Genomic DNA, 17,134 nt, shown 5'->3' with positions numbered 1-17,134 from the left:
TTTTGACACTTTAATTTTTATTTTAAATATATAATCAATTAGATTTTGAAAGTCATTAAACAAAAATCAACATTTTTAATTCCAGAAGTGTTGAAATGGGAACTTTTTTGACATTTTTCTAATTTCAATAACAATATCAAATCTTATGCTGAAATCAGTATGATTTTGCCAACAATTTTGATGTGGTCAAAATGGCATTTTCTGACAGAAAACAGTCAACTAAAATGTTCCACCCAGCTCTACTCCCTGCTTCCCTCACCCCCCAACAGGCAATTGCCGGAGCAATGTGGTCTTTAAGAACCACATACATAAATGGTGCTATGCAAATATGCAGAAATTACATAATCATAATAATTGTTCATACTCACTGAACTACAACTCATGTTTCCAACTTGTACCTACCTCTTCATGAAGCTGATTTTTTTTATACATTTAAGCAAACTCCCTTAAGCTGTTTGGAAGCTAAACAAAAAAAATAAATTTTCCCCAATGTTAAATAATTCTAGATGCATTTCTGATGAAGGATGCAGCAAAACTGGCTGGAATTTGAAACAAGTTTTGGGGCATGGACCTCACTAACGACTAGTGCCCTTGTTTGGCTTGCTATAGCAAAGTGATGAGCATTTGAAAACTGCACACTGAGCATGTACACTTGAGGAAATTTGCAGTACAAGTGCATATTTAAAAATAGCTGCATTAATTGCACTAGACAGATTGAGTGACTGTGTCACTGCACTGGGAATCAGGAGACCTGGTGGGGGGAGGGGGTCTCATCACAGCTCTGCCACTGACCTGTTGTACAACCTTGGGCAAATTACTTGACCTGTTGTGCTTCTGTTTCCCCTCCCACCTCTTGTCTGTCTTGTCTTTTTTGAGTATAAACTTTTCAGGGCAGAGGCTTTGAACACTGTTTAAAACAATTGGGTGCTGCTTTTTGCAGGAGTTCCTAGGCGCTATCATACAAATTAATAATGAGGCATGTATGTGCATGTAGTTGTGCACCCACATGGTTCAAAGACCTCAAACATATCCCAGGGAAGCCAGCAAACCTTGTAAACTACACAAGTAGCTTTGGAGACAGGTACCTACTTATTGTGCCAGTCACCATTGTTGCTGTAACGCCTGTGTACAAAGGCAGGCCTTTAAAAACAGTAGCCATTAGTATGAAATATTATTAAATAAATTTGATCCCTAACTGAAACATTGCTATAAATAGAGCCAGTTCTGAAATATAAAGACTCCTCTGTCAGATATAATAAATGTAATCAGAGACAGACTGTTGATTAGAATGCATTACATTAGAAAGCATCCTTTTTATATCTATTTATAGGGTCTATATCATGGGACAGTCTATAAAGCTTTTCCAAGCCAGTTACACCACAGTGAACAAAGCATTAGAAACACATTCCAGTAAGTGCACTAATGCCTGCCTCTAAACAACAGGGAGTAAAAACACTCACTAGGAAAGAGATTCTTTCAGATATGCTAACTGAGCCTACAGAAGCAGCAAAGAATCCTGTGGCACCTTATAGACTAACAGACGTTTTGGAGCATGAGCTTTCGTGGGTGCATCTGGGGAAGTGGGTATTCACCCACGAAAGCTCATGCTCCAAAATGTCTGTTAGTCTATAAGGTGCCACAGGATTCTTTGCTGCTTTTACAGATCCAGACTAACACGGCTACCCCTCTGATACTTGAGCCTACAGAGTGACATAGGGTTTGCAGTGTTAAGTTATATAGCTAGCTTTTCTGCGAGGTTTTTGCTCTTACTGTATGGCATATGAATTTATATTGACAAAGACATTTTTAGGGCAGATGGCCTTCAATGAGTCTCTTACTCTTGCAGAAATGACTCCTTGCCAAGCTCAGCAGTTTTCCCTACAGCAACTTGAGGGGAAATATTTTTGAAATATGATTGCAACAGAAACAGACTTGTGCTTTGCCATATTTGTTACATATTTAACTCTAACTAGGAAATATGGAAACAAATATTGTTGACTATTGTGCATGTAATAACAGAATGCATAACAGCTAAGTACCTTTAGGCTAAAGTAGTGTGACTATTGACCAATTCATGTCCTCTTAAGGTAAGTTCCCTATACCTCAATTCAAGTGCTATTGAGGGTTTCATTTTTAAAGCAGCCTTAACTGGGGCAGATTGGTAGTCCAGTGGCAATGCTATGCCAGTGGTTTAGATCCTACATGGAGAGATCGTGAAGTTCAGTTCCTGAGCCTGGTAGTTCACACCTCCAAGTGCATGAATCAGCCAGGTGTGCTGCCAGGGCAGTGTGCACAGTACCTAAGGGGAAAGAGCACCTTGAAATGCTCTCTAGCAAATCCCTTTGGGGTACTGCTTACAGCAGTTCTAATTGGCTCCAGAGGGAGGGCTAGAGAGACAGTATAATACAGAGAAAGCCCTTTCTAGTGATGATGGGAGAGTAAAGGGTTAAGGCCTCAGTTCAGCAAAGCATGTGACTAGCTGTTTAAAGGGCTTGGCTGAACTGGAGTCAAATAGATGTCAGCAGAGCACTCAACGAAAACACTGTCATACCTTGCTGGATACAGTTAAGAAAACCCTTCACAGTTCCTAAGCTTAGATAAAGCTTTCTTCTTACCGTTCTGTCCTATAGCATAGCCGTGCCATCTTGGGACTCATCTTACAGGTGTCTGCATTTGGTAAGAGGGGCTATGTACGAGTATGGGGCATTATGATGATGATTCTTAGTCACAATATCTTTCAGACAGATCTGAATTTATTAGATGATGACTGGACAACGGCAGAGGATAAGCGATACTGAACAACAAGTAAAGTCACTTGCTAAAGGAATGAAACTTGCTCCAGGTTTTACAGGTCCTTCTGCTGTATTAGAGTCCAGTCGTGAAAGTATTTCTGAAGCACAGAGCTCTCTGTTGGGAGTAGCACCGGGAGGTTAGACAGGGTGGGAAGCAGCACACCACTTGGTAGTAAATGTTTTTAGGATCAGGCCCTTCATTTGGCCGTTCATGGTATTATACATTATATTTACATGAAATATAGTTTGACATTTTAAGCCTGGTTCTTATTTACACTAAAACAGTCCTCTGACCATAAAAGGGCCTGACATTTGGCATAAACATACATCTACTTCAAGGCCTTTTTATACTGCCAGAGTTTAAATGAGACTTGGACTGTTGCTATCAGCGTCCACAGGTGTTCAGTCACATTTCTCATCATGGCTTTGTCTGCTTGACACACCTGATAGACTCCTTATTTCCCAGTGTCCTCACTCATGTTTGTGAGCAGGGCCAGTCCCTAGTGTGCACTGTCTCTACGGTATGTTTAATGATCGTGTTGCATTTTGAGTTTCTGGTTAAGATGGCTCTAGGGTCAAGGAAACAGATACATTCAGATGAAAGAATGCATGTCATTCCTGATTCACACAGAGAAATGGGATATACCCAATAGGATTGCTTTCTATGGATGCTGGTGGGGGAAGGGTGAGAGCCAGTGTACACATTCCCACATCACACATACATTGCTTCCTGTGAAGGGTTAGAGCACAGGCATTGCCCCTGTGTAAAGGGCAAGCATGGACTTGCCCTGCTCCCGGAAGAGCCCAAGGAAGGATTGTGCCTCAGGATAGCACCCTCTACTTTGGCTAATTCACTTAACTCACTTCTGGCCTCATTTGAGGCAATATGTGCTAGTGAGGTGTGATGAAGCAGTTCTGGCGGGACCCAACTGAGAGTGCCAATTCAGGACCAATTGCTCAAACAGGGCAGTCACAGCCCTAGGCTGGGGTTTTTCCACCTCTAAGGCAAACCAAACCAGCCAGACGAAAAGGATTTTGGTTTCACCCCACTGGCTAACCACAAGTCACACAAGCAATTTCCTTAGACACTCCAGTCTCCCAGTATTACCACCAGTGCCGCCCCTCCTGGGGATGAATGGTTATGAAAACCAACACCCCAGTAAAAGAAAAAGGTTCTCTCGATCCCAAAGGACCAAGCCCCAGACCCAGGTCAATATACACATTAGATCTTACCCACAAATCACGCTGTTGCCAATCCTTTAGAATCTAAAATCTAAAGGTTTATTCATAAATTAAAAAGACAGAGATGAGAGCTAGAATTGGTTAAATGAAATCAATTACATACAGTAATGGCAAAGTTCTTAGTTCAGGCTTGTAGCAGTGCTGGAGTAAACTGCAGGTTCAAATCAAGTCTCTGGAATACATCCCCAGCTGGGATGGGTCATTCAGTCCCTTGTGTAGAGCTTCAGTTTGTAGCAAAGTCCCTCCAGAGGTAAGAAGCAGGACTGAAGACAAGATGGAGATGAGGCATCAGCCTTATATAGGCACTTCCAGGTGTAAGAACACTTTGTTCTTACTGTGGAAAGTTACAGCAAAATGGAGTCTGCAGTCACATGGGCCAGTTTCTGCACCCCTGCTGAGTCACAAGGCGTATCTGCCTCCTTTCAATGGGTCAGTTGTGTAGCTGATGGTCCTTAATGGGCCATCAAGCAGGCTAAGCAGAGCTAACACCCACTTGTCTGGGATCTTTCCCAGTAACACAGCACAAGTTTAAAATATAGACAGAATAAAGCCAATACTTATAACTTCAACTACAAAATGATACAGACATACAGACAGCATAATCATAACCAGCAACCCATAACCTGGTCTTAGACACCTTGTATGACTTCCTTTACCTAGGATTTGGTGCCACTAAGGACCTTGGTTGCAACCCATGTTCTATATGATCCCAGTTTATATCAATGACGTCATATGAGGTACATCAAGGGAACAGTTCCTGTCCTCTCCAATCTAAAGGGACTGCAATTACTCCTGGTGTCATGGGCAATCTGGTCCCAAATAAGGACAGGACAGGTTGGCGTTGAGCAGCAACAGGAATCTTCCATTGGCTCCAAGCCTGCAGCAACTGGAGTCAATGGCAAAACTTCTATTGGCTTTAGTGGGAGCATGACTGGGTCCTTGCTAGGCAGCAAGCTCCTCTCTGGGCCCAAACTCATGGGGAAAAAAAGGTGGGGGGATCTGTATTTGTTAACAAGACAGGAGAACAGAATATCTCCATTTTACTAGTAACTCCATGACACCCCAGCAAGCTGTCACGAGCACTAGCAGCATCCAGCAGTTGAGTAAAGGAAAAGATCACTCAGGAAGGCAGCCAAAGGGACAGACACAGTTCCAGATGCTGCCGCTGATATCAAGCGCATTTCAGCTGGCATATGAATCCCTGCAGCTGCCAGACATATCCCATGTGGAGCTAAGGGTGCCTTCCACTACTGGACCAGTGAAAGAGAAAAAAATCAATAGTGGCAGCAACAGGAGGAAGCATTGCCAAGTTAGGATAAAAATAATGTGTATGAGCCAATTTGCTTTGTAGTTTCTTTTTTTTGTAGATGAAGCTACATTATGCCTTCAAGAAAGGAAATCCATATATCCGAATGCCGAAAGCAAGATGCTGGTATCATTAGCACTGCTGTAAATCTGGATTAAACTCCATAGAACTCAGATGAGTTACTCTGGATTCATGCTGGTTTAACTGAAAGAAGAATTTGGCCCATGGTGGTAATCTCTGACAGTTGTAGCTTTACCAGGTGGGCAGTTAGTGAGAAGGAGGTTGTTGATTTAAATGTTCACTTCGGACTACACTAGAGAAGTAAGCAATAATCAGGAAGTACCTTTTATAGATCCCCTATTAATCCAGGATCCCAGACTTCTGGATCAGCCCAAAAGCTATAATTCACTGGAGCAAGTTGTGGTCTGCTTCACATTGCTACAATATAAGCTTCCACTTCTTAAATTATACACTCTTGTCTAAGTAAAGCAGTTTGAGAAAGCTCAAAGTCTATTTTTATCTTAACTAAAACCTTAGGGATATTTTGCAATGAATTTTAGTTAGAACACTTAAGATTTTTCCACTTCTGCTCAATATAACAGCAGGGTGTTTACCTTCACCTGTCTTGGTGTAGGGGTGACTATGGTGTTGAAATAAAAGGCCCCTCTTCCCTGGGCAGAGCAGTTAGCCAAACTTTAAAGCTTTGCTGAGCTGCTTCTCTTAGGATAAGAAATCAGCTATATGAGTCAGGTATAATCTTAAATGTAATCTTTTTTTATTTATAAAAAATGTACACATAGTCCTGTTTCCCTGAACAGGGTAGAAATAGGGTGACCATCCATCCCATTTTGGCCAGGACAGTCCCTTTTTTAAGCCCTGTCTGGGCCGTCTTGACTTTTTTGGCAAAACTCTGCATTTGTCCCGCTTTCTCTTGCTAACTCATGATCTTTTGGCAAAAGCAAATGGGACAAATGCAGTTTTGCCAAAAAAATGGGGTGTGTCCCCTAGCAAGGCACAGAGGAACGTGGGGGTGGGGGGGCAGAGAAGCAACGCCAGCCCTGTACGGGAGGAAGGGCTTGGGAGAGGGGCTGGGACAGCCCTGTATGCAATGGGTAGAAGGGGCCTCAGGCTGGCCCCACATGAGGGGAGTGGTGGGCCTTTGGCCAGCCCCATGTGGTATCCCAGTTTCCCTTTGGGAAAATATGGTCACCCTAGGTAGAAACAAACAGCAGGCAGTTTCCTTGCTCAGAAATCCCCAAATCTGTCACTCTAATGAGGTCTGTGTCCTGCAAATCTTATCTCTCTACTTCCTCTCAGGACCACACTCAGAACTCCTCCAGCACACACTGCGGCAGCTCCAGGCACCAGGCTCCAAGCACGTGCCTGGGACGACAAGCCGCGAGGGGCGCCCTGCCAGTCCCTGCGAGGGCGGCAGTCAGGCTGCCTTTGGCGGTTTGCCTGTGGGAGGTTCGCTGGTCCCGTGGATTTGGCGGCAATTCGGCAGTGGGTACGCCGAAGCCATGGGACCGGGGACCTCTTGCAGGTGCACTGCTGAAGGCTGCCTGACTGCCGTGCTTGGGGCAGCAAAAAAGCTGGAGCCACCTTGAGCACACACAGCCTGCAATTGATATCCTAGTCCCTATGACTGCAGTCAGGAAATTCCTGTGTCCACACAGCTTAGCGCTGACCTGCCATGTAGCGTATTGCCTTGGGGATGGGGGAGGGTAGCACTTCCATTGTCTGCAGCTGCTTATACTACATAATAGGGCTTCACGCTTTTGCTGTTGAGCCAGCAAGAGTTTGGCATACCCTATGTCCCAGAAACATCTTCATGCCAGCTGGCAAGGGGGCACAGAAGGGATGTATAGGGGTCACAAAGATCTCTTATGTCTGGTATTCACAAGGCACTCTTTTGGTAAACTAGAGTATAAAGTCTCTAATAATAGCCTGTGTCACACTGGTTATTAGTATGAACTCAAAACACATGTAAGGATGTTGTGTAAGGAGTTAAGTATATACACTGAAAATCACATTCTTAAGGTCTATGTCTAGAGACTGGTCACCAGGAAAGCTGAAAAACAAGCAAGAAATGTTTATCTTGCTGTTTACATGCAAGTATTGTATGGCTTACAATCGGCCTCCAGTCACCAGTCTGAACCAAATGCTGCTGGACTGTGAATTTCTTCTCAAAGTTAGGTAAGAGGAAGAATTAAACAGTGGAGGGGTTGGGGAGGGGAGGAATGAGGAGGACTCTCTCTTGAGGTGCATATGAAAGGTTTGTTCTGGTATATTTAGGGGATGAAGACAACCTAGGAAGTAAATGGCCAGCCTGTCTCCTCCAGGCTTGGTTGAAAATGCTGGTGAGAACTTTGGGTGACACAAGCTTCTTTATACAGGAGGATAACTTGTTAGTTAAGTTTAGTCTTTATAACAGTGGATGGCAACTGCAGCCCGAACCACTTCTCACAGCTCCCATTGGCCGGGAACAGTGAACCACGGCCATGGAGAGCTGCGGGCAGCCATGCAAATGTAAACAAACTGTCTGGCGGCCTACCAGTGGATAACCCTGAGGTGCCGCAGGTTGCCCACCACTGTTCTAGAAAGTGTTATGATTTTTGTTTTATGTGTAACCGTTGCTTTCCAATGCTCTTACTCACTATCAGTTGAATATCTATTGGGTTTTTTATTTTGTAACTTAGATCTAATTACAGTGAAAAACAATACTAATCTGCTGGTGTGTAGTGTTCCTTTGGGAACAGCAGGCCTGCTAATTCTGTGAGTGTTCTGTGGGTAAGGGACTGGACACTACAGAGAACGCTTCAAGGACTCTGAGTTTGGTGTGTGTCTATCACTAACCTGTAAAGAGCATAAGGCCTGGAAGGCAGTGCTTGTCTTGCCAGTTGCAGGTGATTTGAGGGAGCTGACCCCTGACAGGCACAGACACTAAGGGCAAGTGGTGGTGAGGGCCTCACAACCATGGGTGCTCCTGGGGAGTGTTTCTCACCCAGTGGTTTTAATCTGTGATTGTCTTTGGATCCAAAACTCCTTAGTACCTTTCATCCTATCGATACATTTTCCAAGGATTAGCCTGATTCCTCTGAAAATAAATGTCAAAAGATTGATTGAGAACTTTAGGATTTGTATTCCCAAATGGATCTACAGTTAGTATCAGTGCAATAAATCCCAGATCTAAGCATAGCTCAAGGCTCTAGGGCTCAATTATTTAGGCTCCTAACTTCTACTGGTTCCAAAAACTCCTGTTGAGGATCTGGGCCTAACTGTTTGTCTGCAACAGCAGATATTGCACTTAATCCCGTGTACTTGTATCAGCTTTTGGACTTGTACATGCCTCTTATTTAAGGCTGCTCACCTCCATAGCCAGCTGCTAGGCGCCACCAAACATAGCCCTTCTCTGGCTCCTCTCTTCTAACTTATGTTGTACACTTTTGTCTAATTGTTTGTAGTTTTTTCTGTATTATGTTTAATGTTTCTTTTCAATCTTTGTTTATGGGTTCCCAGCTCTCTTTTTGTTTGTTTGCTAGAAACAATTGTCTCAATTCCCCTTTATTACCATATTAACTTTGTTAGCCATCCTGTGCATAATGACAAACTGCTTTCAGGGAATTCATAATGGATTCCAGTGGAAGGAAGACAACAGATTGGTGGATGTTAAATTGCCAGTAACGAGGGGCACTGGCCAAAATCTTTCCCCAAAACTCAAATGGACTCTGAGCTAACAGCTTTTAATAATGCTTTATAAGAAAAAGAACTCTTGATATTTTAAAGCTTTTGATTAGTTTGTTTTTTCCATTATTTTCATTGTTCTGTCTAGTGCCTGAGGCTCTGTCTGCTTCTGCCCCTCAGGTATTTGTAAAGAGTCCATCACTTAGCATTTAGGCATCTAATGAGTAATTTCAACAGATCATTGATTGCTTGTCTGTGAAGCAGCTATTCATTCTGATTCTTCTGGAATATCGAGGGTGCAGGTCTTCAGAGAGTGAAATCTCACATCTGCATGTGCACGTACGCACTCACACCCTGATGGAGTGGAGGGAAACAGGCTTACTATTGGGGCAGGCCTTCTCAAAGCAATTCAGCTTATCGATTTTTGCTTTTAGATTCAGTTTTTGAAAACTGAAAACCTTAATACAAAAGTTTTCAGGTTTCAGCTTTTTGTCACAATAAACCTCCAAAATCTGCTCTGGAAAATACATTTTCTGAGCAGCTCCCTCTACTCCCCTGTGTCCTGCTTCTTTGCTCACCAAGCCTCATTCTGACTTGCAGGGCCATGTCTCCTGTGTGGAAAAGACTTGAGTAAGGCTGATGTGTGACTTTAGGAAGATCAGTTCCACACTCTGTGCACTAGATGTTACCTGATGTGAAAAGATGATGACACTACCCACCTCACAGGAGTGTGCTGAGGATTAATTCATTAGTGTCTCTACAGCCCTTTGAGCTACTCAGACGGAAGGCACAACAGAAATACAAAGTACTATTATTATACCCACTACAGTCCCCCAAAGCAGCCTGTTTCAAAATGCTGCCAAAGAAAAGCCTGACTGGATCAATGGTTGAATGGGATGCTCTGCCCTCTAGTGTTGGGCTAACAACTAAGAAGTTCAAAAAAGATTGCAGTGGGTGTGTAACATTTGCCATTCTTCCAGATCTGATATTGGATCTGATGTATGTGTTGGAAGAGGCAACTTCCCCTAATCCAGCAGTATTGTTTTCATTATGAACTGTCTTCCAAGAACAACACTGCAGCTTGCTCTGCTTTGAGATGGCTGGCTCTGAAAGCTTTTGCACAGTGCAATAGGAAGGTGGAAATAATACAAATATAAAAATGAGCAAATTTCATTTTGCTCCAGAGCTTCGGGATTTCGATACTATAGCAATTCTACTTATATAGCATTAGGGCTAAATGGCCTCTACACAAACAGAGTGCCACATCATTACAAGTGTTGTGTGAGTGAGAGTTAGTGGTTAATACTATGGGACAGCAAATCACGTCCGCTGGGTTAGATTCCTGGTCGTGCCACTGACTCAAAGAAACAGAGCCATTTGGACTGGTATAACAGGGGAAGGGGAAGCTGGATGAGTGACCAGGGAAAGGAATAACCAGAGGAAAGGAACAAACAAGGGAAGATGGTGGTTGTTAGAATGGGGTTGGGCAGGGGGAAGGGAGAGAATTGCAATGGCAGAGTGGGGGTGGAAGGGACAGAAAGAAAATGGGGCATATGGAAGTGGAGAGAAGAGGGAAGGATTTGAGAAATGGCTGGGAAGGAGGTCTGACCTAGGAAGGAAAAGGGTGGAGGGAGGAATAGGGAGAGAGAATGATTGGACTCAAGGGAAGGATATTACAGGTACAGAGAGGGAGGGAAATGGATTGGGAAGGAAAAGAGAAAGGGGTCAGATGTCAAAAAATGGGAAAACAAACTCATTGAGGAAATTGCATCATAGGCTTAAAGATATTGGGGGGGTCAGATGGAAATGGATGGGCAGAAGAGAAACGGGGTTATAGCTAGAGTAATGGGAGGAGAAGCATAGAGGATGAAGAAAGATGGTGGGGACAGAAAATGGGAAAAACAGGAGAGAGGAAATGGAGGGAGAGAAAATGGAGAATTAAAGATAAAGTGGAGGATTAAAGAAAAGGGAATAAAGACTGAACCAGAAAGAGCAAGGGAACACAGGCAACTTTACAACAGTTACATCTGGTATTTATTCATATTCATTCCTGCCCATTTCTTACAGCTAGCGCTCAGGATATTAATTTTCTGCTCCTAGCACTCCAGTGCTCTGTGACAGATGAGCCCTGCTTGTAGGAAAGTTTCCTCTAATATGGAGCAAAATGCCTGCAAATTGGCATATTTCCTGGGAGACACTGGAGATATGAAGAAAGGGAAACAACAAATTCTTCTGCAAATACAATAATTATAACCACATGTCCACACATTAGTCAAAGGCATTTTAAAAATTATTCTAGTATTTGTCATTTTAACTGCCACTGCGGAGGAAAAGGAATTTATTATTGTAATGAACTGGATGGTGTGTATTTGTACCACTGGCCTATACTGCATGGAATTACAACTGCTCGTTTGTGTCATATGCCTTATACTGCTAATAGCAAATTGAGAGTATTCTTTACCTCATGTAGTGTACAGGTCTGTGCATCAAGGGCCTAATCCAAAGCCTGCTATTGAAGTCATTTTGGACTAAACTCTGAGTTGGAGGATCTGATTTCTATCCTTGCCCACTGACATTCCAAGTGCCCATGCTATGCAATGCACTGATAGCTACTAAGTTCTTAAGTGGTTGTGGGTTTATATTATGAATGCAATGAGCAGACATAGTGAATTAGAAATGACAGTTGACCAATCCAACAGGCCTGGTGGGGCACTGCGAGTAGGAGAGAGCAAGGGCATATGTGAAACAAGATATTGAAGGGATTCAGTTTGAAGACAATTACTGTGAATCAGGGAGACAGACAAGTTTAGGCATTTTGAATGCTTAAAAGAGTCGAGCAGTGTATGTCCATTCTCGGTGCGCTCCACTGAGGTCCTGCAGTGGAGGACCATGTTGGCAGTGGATCTGGCTGAGAAATGTCAAATTTAGAACGTTTCCAACAAAAAACTGCACACATTGTTCATGAAAACATTTGTGAAAAATGTATCCCTTTTTTCAACCAGCTGCAGGTGTCAGTGCCTCTCCTCCACCACTCAGAGAAACTGTCACCCACCCAGTACCCTTGAGAACAAGGTCCTTCTCACCTCCTTAGCAACCCTGCTAAGTGCCGGACTATCTCACCACTTCCTTCATCACACTGAGAGCCTCATGCTCCCCAGCTATTTCTCCTCTGCCATCATGTCAGCCCTATTGAACTGAGTTGCTCCATTTCACTTACTTCTCTGCCCCAGGCCAACCTGCCACTCCAACCTACCTGCCTACTGTAAATGAAGATGAGAGGACAGGCTGGGGAAAGAGGGAGTTCTAAAAAGGGAGGAGGCTGGAACAAGAAGGCACTTACCGTGTCTTCATTAAAGCCTTGACCTGCCTTGCATCTCACTCACTAGAAGTCCTCCTTTCATTTCATCCCTTCCACAGGGTCAGGCAATCTCCCATCTGTAAATAAATTAGCTTGTTCCTAGGTGACATTCACCTGGAAATTAACTAGTTTCCAAAAGATTACGGTTCCTATTTGGCATCTCCCATTTCAAAAGTCTGAAAAAAGTAAGGGAAATCAGAATAAAAAGGCCCCAAGTTCCCCTGTCCCTAGCTGAGATATTGCCGCATTCTCAGAGAACACACCCTGTAGATATCGTCAGTGCTTAAGAAACTAATCACCATGGCGCAGCTTTGAATGTCCCACTTTGTGAGTTTTACAAGTTCCCTAAATGCTATTATTTTAACATTGGTTTTAATCTTGAATATGCTTTAAAGCACTGAGTGGTTGATCTTCAAATGTTTAATTCATAATTTATCCTATGAATAGAGTGTGGGAAAGAAAGATCACATAAAAAGACAAATGTTTGTGGCAATTTTTATGGAGGATTGGTTCAGTTCTTCAGCCACTGTCTAGAGAAATACTAAGCTGAAATTCCATTGGAAAAATATTGCAAAGAAATAGAGAATAGCTCTGTGTGTGTGTGTGTGTGTGTGTGTGTGAGATACATAACAAAGAGATGACAAGCTTATCTGAGTGATTACATTGCAGAAAAAACTCCCAGTCATGGTAGAGCATAAATGATCCATAACCTTTTCGCATAACCATTGTATTGTGGTTTTCCTAATGGCTACAAACAGGCATATTGCCAACACCACCAATCATACTTTAGGACTTTTGAGTATAGGCTGTTTACGATGCCTGGAATGAATGAAGTCAACAGATGGTACCATCAGCTGACTTGTACTACAAGACACAAATTGCTCAAAGGCACTTCTCCAGTGAGTAGAATTATACTGCTATGGAATTACTGTATGTTTGATGTGTTGAAATGATGATTTTAATAAGTACTAGCAAATTTTATAGATAATTACTCCTCTGTATTTAGAATGTTGTTTGTTTTATGCTGCAGGTAGTATATGGAGATTCAAATTTTAATGTTACCTCTGAACCTCATTTTCCTATTTTAAGAAATATATAAATAAATATGCATTGAAATATATGACATATGCTGTGGAAGAGAATATATACAATGACAACATTCACCAAGGCAGTAGTTAGAATCCACTTTCCAAAAGGAAAGAGGTACAGCTAGAATAATGCTAGCGTGAGGACCCTGGGATAAATATCTTTGTAGAAAGGGTTTTATATTGTAAAATTCTGCATTTAGCAATCACTTGTAAATCTTGTTTGAATGTGTGTTCATGGCTGTACTTGTATTGAGTGTACATTTGGTAATAGATGTAGCAAGTAGGCTAGCTGAAAATTTTCTCTCAAACTTCTATTTGTGTGTTTGATTAAATGAACACTTTCATAGAAATTGTCTGATTTCCTTGAAAAAAAAAGTTTAAATGGAAATTTGAAAACCTGAAAGGAAAAATTTTTTCAAGAGCTTTTTTTGGTTTAGGACTGACCTCTTTTTGACAGTTAGCCAAAATTCACAACCGGTGGGGGAGAGTCCAATTTTTTGTTTTTCAAGCAGTTTTCAATAAGTTCTAGTACCAAGTATTGTGTAATTCAGGACTATGAGAATAACTGGGTTTTTTTTTTCCCATCCACAGTTCCAAAAAACTGGTGGGGAGTGTGTCACTTTGGGGTGACCCAAAACATTTTTTAAAACCTTTTTGTTGAACTGAAATGTCAGGAAAATTAGGTTTGGATTGAACTAAACATTTTGTTAAACCTAAAATGAAATGTTTGCTTTTGATTTCAAGTTTTTTTTACATTTTTTTTTATAAAAAGGAAGGACATCTTGAAATAAAAAGTTGGCTTGAATTGAAAAACAAAAAGGTTTCACTTAGAAAATGTCAAAACAAAATGATGATTTATTTTTCAGAATTTTTTTAATGAAATAATTCAGTGAATTTAACATGAATTTGCAAAATGTTTCAGCTGACTGAGAAAAAGTTTCAGTTTAAAAATTTCGTCCATTGAATGAAAGTGTAGGAATGGCAGCTACCTCTTTAAGAGAGGGTGAGGCACTTTTATTGCTGATGAGAAATCCAACTGCCTCCCTCTCTAGCACAGGGAAGCTCCAGCCTGTAGGAAGCTCCATTAAAAGACCAGTCAGAACTCACATAATAAAATTATTGTTCAAGGGCCAGATTTTCAAATGGCCTCAGCACTTCATACTTCCCAACGTGAAATCTGTGGTCAATATGCTGAGCTCCTTGAAAAAATCTCTGAGAAACAAAATTTCTTCCTTGAAGGTGTGACGTTAAGCCACTTCCCAGCATATAAACTGTACTAAGTGAATTATAGCTGAGATCAGGGCCGACAAGAGGGTGAGGGGAAGCCGGTACAAATTACCGGGGCCTGGCGGTCCGGAAGGGAGCCTGGGGCCTGGCTTCCTTGGCCCTGTTTAGCCGGTCTGCCCTTGCTGGGGGGCCTCCAAAAAATTTTTCACCAGGGCCCGAACCCGCTCTCGGTGGCCCTGGCTGAATGGGAAAAGAATGCTAACAGCAAAGGAGTAAGGTTAACAAGAGGGGAGGGAAGAGGGAAGAACTTTACCCTTTGATCATGTCATCTGGGTCTGTTTGGCTCCTTAGAATCACCTCTGTTTACTGACTCAGAAATAGAAATTACCCCACCACAAGATTTCATCCTGGTCTTCTGGATCTTTCCTTAACAATGTCAGCAATGTTAATAAACCATCTGGGCTACAGTGCTACATTAAAAATAAAGTTCGCCTGACTGTCTGCTGACTGTAAATAAACCTGACTGTACTCATGCTGTCTCTTATCCCCAGATCCTCACAGTGAAGTACATGCTTACACCCAGTCACGTGCACACACTTGCACCTACACAAAAATGCACACTTACTCACACACACATCCATGAACATGCAGATGCTGTCTCCTAGCAGAGGCCCTGATGCTGACAGTGGATGCGTGCCCATGTATGTACACGTGTACATGCGTGCACATTCAAGTGCACACAAGTAAAGAATGAAAGCCATATGGGATGATTCCCAGAGGTCCTGAGTGCAAACAACACCCATTGACATGAGTAGGACTTCTGAGGTTTCAGAACTTTCAAGAATCAGGGCACTAATGTGTTGCACTGAAAAATCAGTCAGCCTGGCAAAAGTAGCTCTCACCTGACCAACATCCACTTTCAGATTACATGGGCCTTCCATAGACCTTTACTTCCAGTGATGCGTTCAGAATTTGAACCCACTCTGTACTGCAAAGACATGCATTTTCCTACTCTGATGTATCTGTGCTAGTCTGGTCATCACATATTTATTGATTATTTGTATTGGGCTGCTGTGGAATTTGCCCTATTTCAATACTTCTCATGCCCACTTATGCCTCTCTGCAGGCTTGCATGTCCAACTATCATATAGCTTTTGTCATCACAAACTGACCTGGCTGTATGCCACAACTGCATCTTCTTTGCTTGTACAAATCGCTGACTTGAATGGGGCTACCTATAAGTCACAAATGTGCTTAAGTGCTTTGCTGGATTGGGGCTCGGGTCTGTCACTGCCACATTCCTTCCGCCCCAGGCTTTTAGTGCTCCTGTTTCTGCACAGGACATGAAAGCATTTGGTCCATAGCATACAGGAGGCAGTTTGCACAGGAAATCACATGAAACAGGCAAACTATGCCTATAACACCTAGACACTATAATTGCACCACGTTGGATCATGGACCACTTGTCTTTTAGCTGAATGGGGGCAGAACTTGGTGCAGTAGTAAGTTTGGACAAGAAGAAATTGTTCATCATCATGTTAGCAAGCTGAAATGAAACCTTCAATGTTAGCAAGAGAACAAATAAAACTAAAGAGGTCAGATGAATTTCACTTTCCTAGTTGCAAGCACACGATAAAACTGGCAAAAATGGTGGGGCAAAGCAGAAATTCTTTACTGAGGCAATTAACGCTCTTATTGGGTTTCTTGTTGAATCACAACAAACTTTCATGGGTTAAAGAAATAAGAAGGGACAGTGTAGCAAAAATATTTGGAGCTCGATATTACTGGCTTCCTTTCTTGGATTTTTATGGAACTGTGCGCATAAGTATGTTACCTGTCATCAACACATTGGGATGTCTGAAACAGATGGGAACAATGTGACCCTAATCATTCCCAACCAAAGCTGATTGCAACACACATGGTCTTATATATTTCAAAAGTGTGTTTGGCTTCTATAATTCATCCACGGGAAAGAGGAGCATGCAGCCTGAATGGATTAATCTTCGTTTTCAAAGGGAGATCGTTCAGATTTTAGATTTATTTGACAATCTGAAAATCATTAACTTGGTGAAGATATTTTTTTCTGGATTCTAAATCTTTGGTTTTCTGTTTAAAAGCCCATCTCTAAATCATTTCTGAGAAAAATTTTAAATGGCAAACAGCTTTTCAGGACCTACAAAATGTAAGAGTGTGCGAGCTCTCTTTCTTGGTTCTGCAATATTTAATTAACCAATATAAGCCCCAGTGCTATGCTGACATCATTGGGTACATTGGTGTGCGGGGAAATAATAATAGTAATTGGTTTCTGGATGCTGGAGGAATTATGGGATTTTGCAGGAGGGATTGTGGGAGAGTTAAGAATTTGACATTTTCTCCTGCAGTCCCTGGGAACGAGTGCAATACTCCAGTTGGAAGCAGTGCTAGGCACTCTGGGATG

At 42.3% G+C, this 17,134-nt stretch overlaps 1 protein-coding gene across 3 annotated transcripts in view; it reads left to right on the top strand.

Annotated features, from left to right (window-relative positions):
* The first annotated feature begins 13,242 nt into the window (after nt 1–13,242).
* The window catches only part of ECHDC1 (ethylmalonyl-CoA decarboxylase 1), a 90,888-nt gene continuing 86,996 nt past the window's right edge, over nt 13,243–17,134 (top strand). Inside the window, exon 1 of one of the 3 annotated variants that reach the window (XM_030556258.1) lies at nt 13,243–13,281. The gene's annotated coding sequence lies outside the window, so the exon portion shown is untranslated. Of the gene's footprint in view, nt 13,282–16,793; nt 16,880–17,134 lie in introns of those variants that run through there. The other 2 variants (XM_030556257.1, XM_030556256.1) reach the window with 2 other exon arrangements.

Source organism: Gopherus evgoodei, chromosome 3 (genome assembly GCF_007399415.2).
Source record: "Gopherus evgoodei ecotype Sinaloan lineage chromosome 3, rGopEvg1_v1.p, whole genome shotgun sequence".
Taxonomy (NCBI): domain Eukaryota; kingdom Metazoa; phylum Chordata; order Testudines; family Testudinidae; genus Gopherus; species Gopherus evgoodei.
Note: the sequence above shows the minus strand (reverse complement) of the source record. Positions and strands in the feature narration are given on the sequence as shown.